We start from the raw sequence: 8,137 nt of genomic DNA on the forward strand, positions 1-8,137 counted from the left end.
CACTTTGTACTTTTTCTTTTCTTTTCTTTTGGGGTCGGGGACAGAGTCTCACTCTGTCACCAAGGCTGGAGTGCAGTGGTGCAATCTTGGCTCACTGCAATCTCTGCCTTCCAGTTGAAGCGATTTTCATGCTTCAGCCTCCTGACTAGCTGGTACTAGACAGGGTCTCACTTTTTTGCCCAGGCTGGTCCTGAACTCCTGGGCTCAAGTAATCCTCCCACCTCAGCCTTTCAAACTGCTGGGATTACAGAGGTGAACCACTAGGCCAGGCCACTTTGCACAGTTTTTCCAATTATGTTTGGACCTGCTTTCTTCACACAACAGGGGAGAGGGTGAGAAATCAAAAGGTTGGTTTGGTATGATTGAGAGTCCTTGTGTTTTTTTTTTTTTTTAATTTTTATGTTATTTTATTTTTGTGAGATGGATTCTCGCTCTGTTGCCCAGGCTGGAATGCAGTGGTGCGATCTGTGCTCATTGCAACCTCTGCCTCCTGGGTTCAAGCGATTCTCCTGCCTCAGCCTCCCGAGTAGCTGGCATTACAGGCATGTGCCACAACGCCTGGCTAACTTTTATATTTTCAGTACAGACGGGATTTTGCCATGTTTGCCAGGCTGGTATCAAACTCCTGACCTCAAGTGATTCACCCACCTTGGCCTCCCAAAGTGCTGGGATTACAGGTGTGAGCCACCGCACCCAGACTGATCTCTTTGTTTAAATGTACGCTGTGGTGAATCATTTTCCTTTGTGGTAATTCTGTGATGGGCTGGCTCACTGTGGTTTACATGAGGGGACTTGGTAATGAATCACACACTCACTGTTATGAAAGGGGAGTAACTCTCTGAAAAGGATTTAAAAATTTTTCCCAAATTTTGCCATCATCCCTGAGCCCAGTTGATTACTCAGGCTCATTTTATCAGAAGAATTTTTAGAAATACTGTCCATATTTCCTGAGCATAAAGGCCATTCATGTGATGTGACTCCATTCTTCCCAATCTATCCGTGGGACCATCTGACCCCGGTCCCACTGGAAAATTAGGTCTGTTAGGTCTAGGACATACTGCATTCATTCATATTTCCAGAGTTGGTTAAATCTGCTAGACTAGACATGACGGGTGTTCCTGTGGACCTCACCTCCTGGAGAGCCCAGGAGATGTTGAGGAGTATGGTACTGAATTGGCATTTGTTGGGTTTGGCCAAGATCTGCCACCCTCCAGACCCATGTTCATTCTAGGCATTGCAGAGCCACCTAAAGCATTCACTGGGCATCTCATTTCTCCTTCATCATTCTGTACTGACAACCAAGGGTCAGACTGTGGCCCTCCGGACACCATTCCTCTTGGAGGAATTGGCCCACCCATACTTAAATGTCCTTGTTGTCAAGTTGGATTCCACAGGGGAGTAATGGCTGACTTCCTAGGACACTTCTAAGTGCCTGTTTAGGTATCCTCAATGGGAACCTTGGACCTCCAGGGTACCGAGGTGACATAAAAGGATAATCATGGATGTTTTTTGTTTCATTTGAGCGTTCACATGTTTCCCTTGTCTCTGGAGCTGCAGAGTAGAGATCCCAAAATACACAACACCAGGAATGTAAAAAGCCTGGTGGTTCTCCCAATGTGATTTTTTCCCCCATCTTATCTCTGATAAAAATGTTCGGGGTGATTTCTGAACTCCTACATGGAGCAGATATTCATACATGTAAAGTGCTAACTTCAACAAGGTGTGGCTGTCACATGGGTTAATGCTGCTGTTACTCTTACCTTTGCTGTACATGCTTGTGCTGAGAGTAACTCCCACTGTCATGCACCTGTTACCCCCTCATAGCCTCCCCAGAAACAGCCCTGTCCCCATGGCGACCCATGTAGCCACCTTCACTATTGGCTGCCCCACATCAACGCCTTTTGCATTTGTTTATACATTTGTTTCCTCATTGCTTATTATATATGAGATATTTTTAATTTTCCTGTGAATCAATTGTAGCATGTTACTGCTTCCCTCATTAATTAAAAACTATATAAAATCTTTGACATGTGTGAATTTTATGTATGTATAAAAGTTATGATTGTATCCTACTTTTAAAATTATTCTCTTTTCTTTCTTTTTTTTGAGACGGAGTCTTGCTCTGTCACCTAGGCTAGAGTGCAGTGGCGTGATCCTGGCTCACTGCAACCTCTGCCTCCCGGGTTCAAGTGATTCTTCTGCCTCAGCCTCCTGAGTAGCTAGGATTACAGGCGCCCACCACCGCACCTGGCTAATTTTTGTATATTTAGTAGAGACGGGGTTTCACCATCTTGGCCAAGATTGTCTAGAGCTCCTGACCTTGTGAGCCACCCACCTAGGCCTCCCAAAGTGTTGGAATTACAGGTGTAAGCCACCGTGCCTAGCCAAAAATTATGTTTTAAGACTAACACATTTCATCTACATATAATTTTGAGTAACTCTTTATTAATATACCTTTTTCATTTTTCCCTTTCTTTGACCACTTTAATTATTTTGTTTTATTTTATTTTTTGAGATGGAGTCTTACTCTGTCACCCAGGCTGGAACGTAGTGGCACAATCTTGGCTCACCGCAACCTCCACCTCCCAGGTTCAAGTGATTCTCCTGCCCGAACCTCCCGAGTAGCTGGGATTACAGGCGCCCGCCACAATGCCTGGCTAATTTTTGTATTTTTAGTAGAGACAAGGTTTCACCATGTTGGCCAGGCTGGTCTTGAACCCCTGACCTTAGCCTCCCAAAGTACTGGGATTACAGGCATAAGCCACTGTGCCCAGCCTTATTTATTTTTTATTTTTTTAATTAATTTACTTTTTGAAATGCAGTCTGGCTCTGTGGGCCAGGCTGGAGTGCAGCGTCATGATCTGGGCTCACTGCAACCTCTGCCTCCTGGATTTAAGCAATTCTCCTGCCTCAGCCTCCTGAGTAGCTGGGATTATAGGCATACGCCACCAAGCCTGGCTAATTTTTATATTTTTATTAGAGAAGGGGTTTCACCATGTTGGTCAGGCTGGTCTTGAACTCCTGACCTTAGGTGATCCACCTGCCTCAGCCTCCCGAAGCGCTGGAATTACAGACATGAACCACTGAGCCCGTCCTCTTTGAACAGCTTAATACAGACCTAAAACTGTATATTGTATGTATGGGATTATGAAGGTAGAAGTAAAGGATGATATTAAGAATTTTTCTTGTAAAAATCTAGCACTCCTAGAATTTTTCCTACCTCATATGCAAACCAAGGATTACTGAAACAGAAGTTTTGAATCTGGAGGCTGTTCTGTAGTCCTTGGTTCTATATGAAAATAAAGCCTTTACTTGAAAAATACATATTAAATGTAGAATGTATAAATATTTTATATTTTCTTATTCTTTTCTTTTCTTTTCTTTTTGAGATGGAGTCTCACTCTGTTGCCCAGGCTGGAGCGCAGTGGTGCAATCTTGACTTACTGCAACCTCTGCCTCCTGGGTTCAAGGGATTCTCTTCCTTCAGCCTCCTGAATAGATGGGATCACAGGTGCATGCCACCACGCTTGGCTAATTTTTGTATTTTTTGTAGAGATGGGGTTTCACCATGTTGGCCAGGCTGGTCTGGAACTCCTTTTTTCTTTTTCTTTTTCTTTTTTTCTTTTCTTTCTTTCTTTCTTTCTTTTTTTTTTTTTGAGACAGAGTCTTACTCTGTTGCACAAGCTGGAGTGCAGTGGCACAATCTCGGCTCACTGCAACTTCCACCTCCTGGGTTCAAGTGATTCTCTTTCCTCAGCCTCCCTAGTAGCTGGGATTACAGGCATATGCCACCATGCCTGGCTAATTTTTGTATTTTTAGTAGAGACAGAGTTTCATCACGTTGACCAGGCTGGTCTTAAACTTCTGACCTCAGGTGATCCACCCGCCTCGGCCTCCCAAAGTGCTGGGATTACAGATGTGAGCCACTGTGCCTGGCCATATTTTAAATTTTCTATAACTAAGTATTTTATATGTATAAATATCTTTATATGTAAATATAAAAAGATAAATATATGTATGTATAGATCTATCTATATACTTCTCTGTTTATTTTTACATATCCCATTAGGGCATAAGTCTTACTTATCATTCAAATACCTCTTCCACTGTGCCAGGACCCTCACTGCTGAGGGTGGCCACATTCTGAGTAGAGAACATCTTTGATGTTTTAGTCTACAGTTGCAGCTGCTGCATTTTTCTTTGATGTCATGTGACCCATTTGTCACTGCTAGTCCTCTGCTGTTCTGCCATTGACACTACATAAGTTTATGGACTCTTCTGGTCCAGCTCCTGTTCAAGCCTTTACATACATCTTCCCTCAGACCACTGTCTGCTAGCAGTCTAGTTTCTCCCCACTACCTATGTTCAGCTCAGACAGTTCAATTAGATTCCCCATACCACAGCTCTGGTGCCCAGTTTGTCAGCAGCACTAACATTTCCACACTGAGTTTTCTCCTTGTAGAGGTGTGATGTCCAAGCAGGCTCAGGTCTTTTTCCTGGTGGAACCCATAATATCTGTCCTTCTCAGTTCCTATCAATGTACCTCTCACCCCTGTCCCTAACACGCAGGAATCATTCTGCCCCTATGTTTGAACACATAGGTTTATTGCTTCTATAGACCTGAATTCTAGATGATAAAATACAAATATCTGTTTATGTTCATCCCTATTAGTTACCTTCTCTTTAGTACCTGAAGCATAAAAAATTTCTTTAAAAATAAGGAGAACTCTAATATGAGAGGTCATTAGTCTCTTAGAGCTCTCGGCAGCATTTGAGTTTATCTTATAAGATGGAATGTCCTTTGGTCTCTTAATTATGTCCATAAAACGAATGAAACTTTAATAAGCAATCTAGATTCCATAAATAGGTTTTGGACATCACAGACATATTTGCTTGTTTGTTTCTAAGTGGGGCAGAGAATAAAGCCCAACCTCCAACATTTATGCCTGCTCTACCTGCATGACATTGACAAGAGCAGAGGCCAGACATCAGTGGACAGATTCCAAGAGGAGGTTCCTCTCACGTACAGCTACTCTCCTGTCTTACTGTTGGGTCTCATGCCACTTAAGAGCAATGCAAAATAGTGTCTTACAGGCTACTAGAAAGCCAGAATAAATAAAAGGAAGGCTTTATTAAAAACACCATATTCCCAGGAAAACTCTGGGTTAATACCTACTCAGAAAGGAAGGAAAAAGAGAGATGCCAAAACAGATTATGTGTTACTTTAACTGAATCTCTGTATTTGATTTGATTAAGGTTTTTTGTTTTTGTTTTTGTTTTTTTTTGTTTTTTGTTTTTTGCCATACTTAAAGTTACAAGAGAGTGTATTCATCACGACTTTATATCATATTATGTTCTAGTTAGGTAATTATAAAATAATTAAATTGCCTTCATAAAATTATATGAAAATTCAATGATTACATTTTAGAAATGAGCCACTTAATCCTGTTCAGTTTCTAACCCACAATAAACTTGGCACCCCTAGAGAGCATTGGAAGTGAGACATAAAGTGAGCATTGCTTGGCATTCTTCCACAAAAATTCCTGCTGTGGAAGATTGGCCCTTTCAGATAACATCAAGTACTAAACTAGTATTTAATTTAAAACTCTTTAATCAACAAAGATCCCAACAACTGCTTAAACTTCACTGCATGCCAATTGTAACTAACAATTATTAAATCACTGCTAATGCCGTCAATAAAATAGGAGCCTTTGAATTGGGGATGAGGGGAGAGTACTGAAACATACAGATTAGGAGATCACTATCTCGTTTCTTAAAGAAAATTCTGTAGTAATTTAGCTGAAATTAAGATCAGAGGTGTTGGCCAGGCGCAGTGGCTCACACCTGTAATCCCAACACTTTGGGAGGCCGAGGAGGGTAGATCACAAGGTCAGGAGTTCGAGACCAGCCTGACCAACACGGTGAAACTCCATCTCTACTAAACATACAAAAATTCGCCAGGTGTAGTGGTGGGCACCTGTAATTCCAGCTACTCAGGAGGGTGAGGCAGGAGAATCACTTGAAATCGGGAGGTGGCAATTGCAGTGAGCCGAGATGGCACCACTGAACTCCAGCCTGGGCGACAGAACAAGACTCTATCTCAAAAAAAAAAAAAAAAAAAAAAAAGTTGTAAGTCCTTTTTAACTAAAACTGCTTTAGGCAGGTACATCTCACTCAGTTACTCTTATTCTTATTAACACGATGAAAGTATAGTGTCCTAAAATCTACCATCCTGAAAAAGTGTTTATTTTTGTTTCTTTTTTTCTTTTCTTTTTTTTTTTTTTTTGAAACCAAATCTTGCTCTGTCACCCAGGCTGGAGTGCAGTGGCGCAATCTCAGCTCACTGCAACCTCCGCCTCCTGAGTTCTATTCTTGGGCCTCAGCCTCTGGAGTAGCTGGGACTACAGGTGCCTACCACCACATCCGGCTAACTTTTTGTACTTTTAGTAGAGACGGGGGTTTCACCATGTTGGCCAGGCTGGCCTCAAACTCCTGACCTCAAGTGATTCACCTGCCTCGGCCTCCCAAAGTGCTGGAATTACAGGCGTGAGCCACCATGCCCAGCCTTTCCTATCTTAATGGTGAAAAGATCAAGACCAAAGAAACCCTTTCATAACTAAGCATCAGGCAACCATGAGAAGATCAATGTATTGAAGGGAATCTTCCAAGTGATGGGTGATATTGGGAAATCAGAGATTTGACCCTTGAATCAGCAGATATATGATATCTCAGCAGACATCAAGTGAGGTTTGAAAGTCATTCATTTAATTACCTCCTATCATTCAAAGCATTTTAGACTTACCCAGCATGTTTTACATTTCAGTTCACTTTCACATCTATTAGTTTAGCTGCAAGATCATGACAATGCACAACAGGAAGAGGTCCTGAGAAAGTCAAGTCCTCTGAGTAAATTTGGTAGGAATCTATCTCTGTCACCAGCTGGGAAGCAGGCAATGATTGACACATGCAGGTTTGATCAGCTTGTCAGTGCCTGTACAGGAGGAGAGCCCCCTAGGGAAGACAGAAGTGCTTTGGAAATAGAGCAGCCGGTGAGTGGGATCAGAATGGAGACCTGATCTTGGAAGTATCTCACAGTCAGAGCAAAGCCAGTCTCAAGCTAGAGATCAGCCTTTAAAAGGACAAGCTGATTCTGGGAAACATGACTCATTTAAGTTAGACAGCAGTTTCTGATTTAGCGATGGTTTTGTAAATTTTTGTTTCTTTCCATATATGTAGGGGTTGTTTATTCATTCTGAACTTTGCTAACAGTGGGCCAACTTCTAAAACTATGGTTATTGTTCTCATAGATGTATATTTTTAATATGCATAATTGAAGACATCTTTGTTTTTTCATGTCCATATATTTAAAATTTGAGAAAGATAAATTTGAGTGAGAAGACTTGGAAGATGGGAGCAGTATTGTGGTTTAGATGACGTGATCATTTCCATTTTCTTAGATTATTAACATTTTCCTATACCTAGAGGAATCAATGTTTTATTTTAGTGTGACAGACAGAACTGGGATAGCAAGAAAAAGTTCAAAGTTAAAATACCAATGCAGCAATTCCTCTGGATACTGAGTTTTCATCGTTTTTGGCTCTCCAAAAAGCAGATTTAAGCTTAAAACTTTCAACAAAAACAAAGAGACCCCAGGATTGAATTATCCCCATAGAAGGTTAAACAAAAAAAAAAACCCCAAAAACCAAAAACTAGAATTAAACCTAGAGATTCCAAAGCAGACCCCAGTAGCAAGATTTTGTTTTCTGTGGTTAAGTGCAATCACTAAATGATGCAGAGCTTTTTTAGGTATCTGTCGCTAGATGGCACTATATAAACACCTTCATTTTCACTTTTCACATCTTCCCAAAGTAGTCAGGAAGGAGGCAAAATATCAGGTAAGGCAATCCTTTTAGTCTTCATGAAATTGCTGCTGTTTATTAATTTAACTAAATCTTTAATTATAAACCTAAACACCTTGAAACAGATTTGCCAATACCTTAATCCTCTATCAGCAAGTACAGTTCCATTGACAGGAGATTGGCTCAAAGGCAGCTTTGGGTTTGCTATTTGACAGATAGGAAACTGAATAACAAGAAGGCAAGAAAACTGATAATATGTGAAAGAGAAGACAGGAAAA

General features: G+C 41.2%; 1 pseudogene; it reads right to left on the reverse strand.

The window, feature by feature from the left end:
• Window positions 1-615: 615 nt before the first annotated feature.
• On the reverse strand, window positions 616-1,978 carry LOC101004772 (annotated as a pseudogene).
• Window positions 1,979-8,137: the final 6,159 nt, after the last annotated feature.

This window comes from Papio anubis, chromosome 6 (genome assembly GCF_008728515.1).
Source record: "Papio anubis isolate 15944 chromosome 6, Panubis1.0, whole genome shotgun sequence".
Taxonomy (NCBI): domain Eukaryota; kingdom Metazoa; phylum Chordata; class Mammalia; order Primates; family Cercopithecidae; genus Papio; species Papio anubis.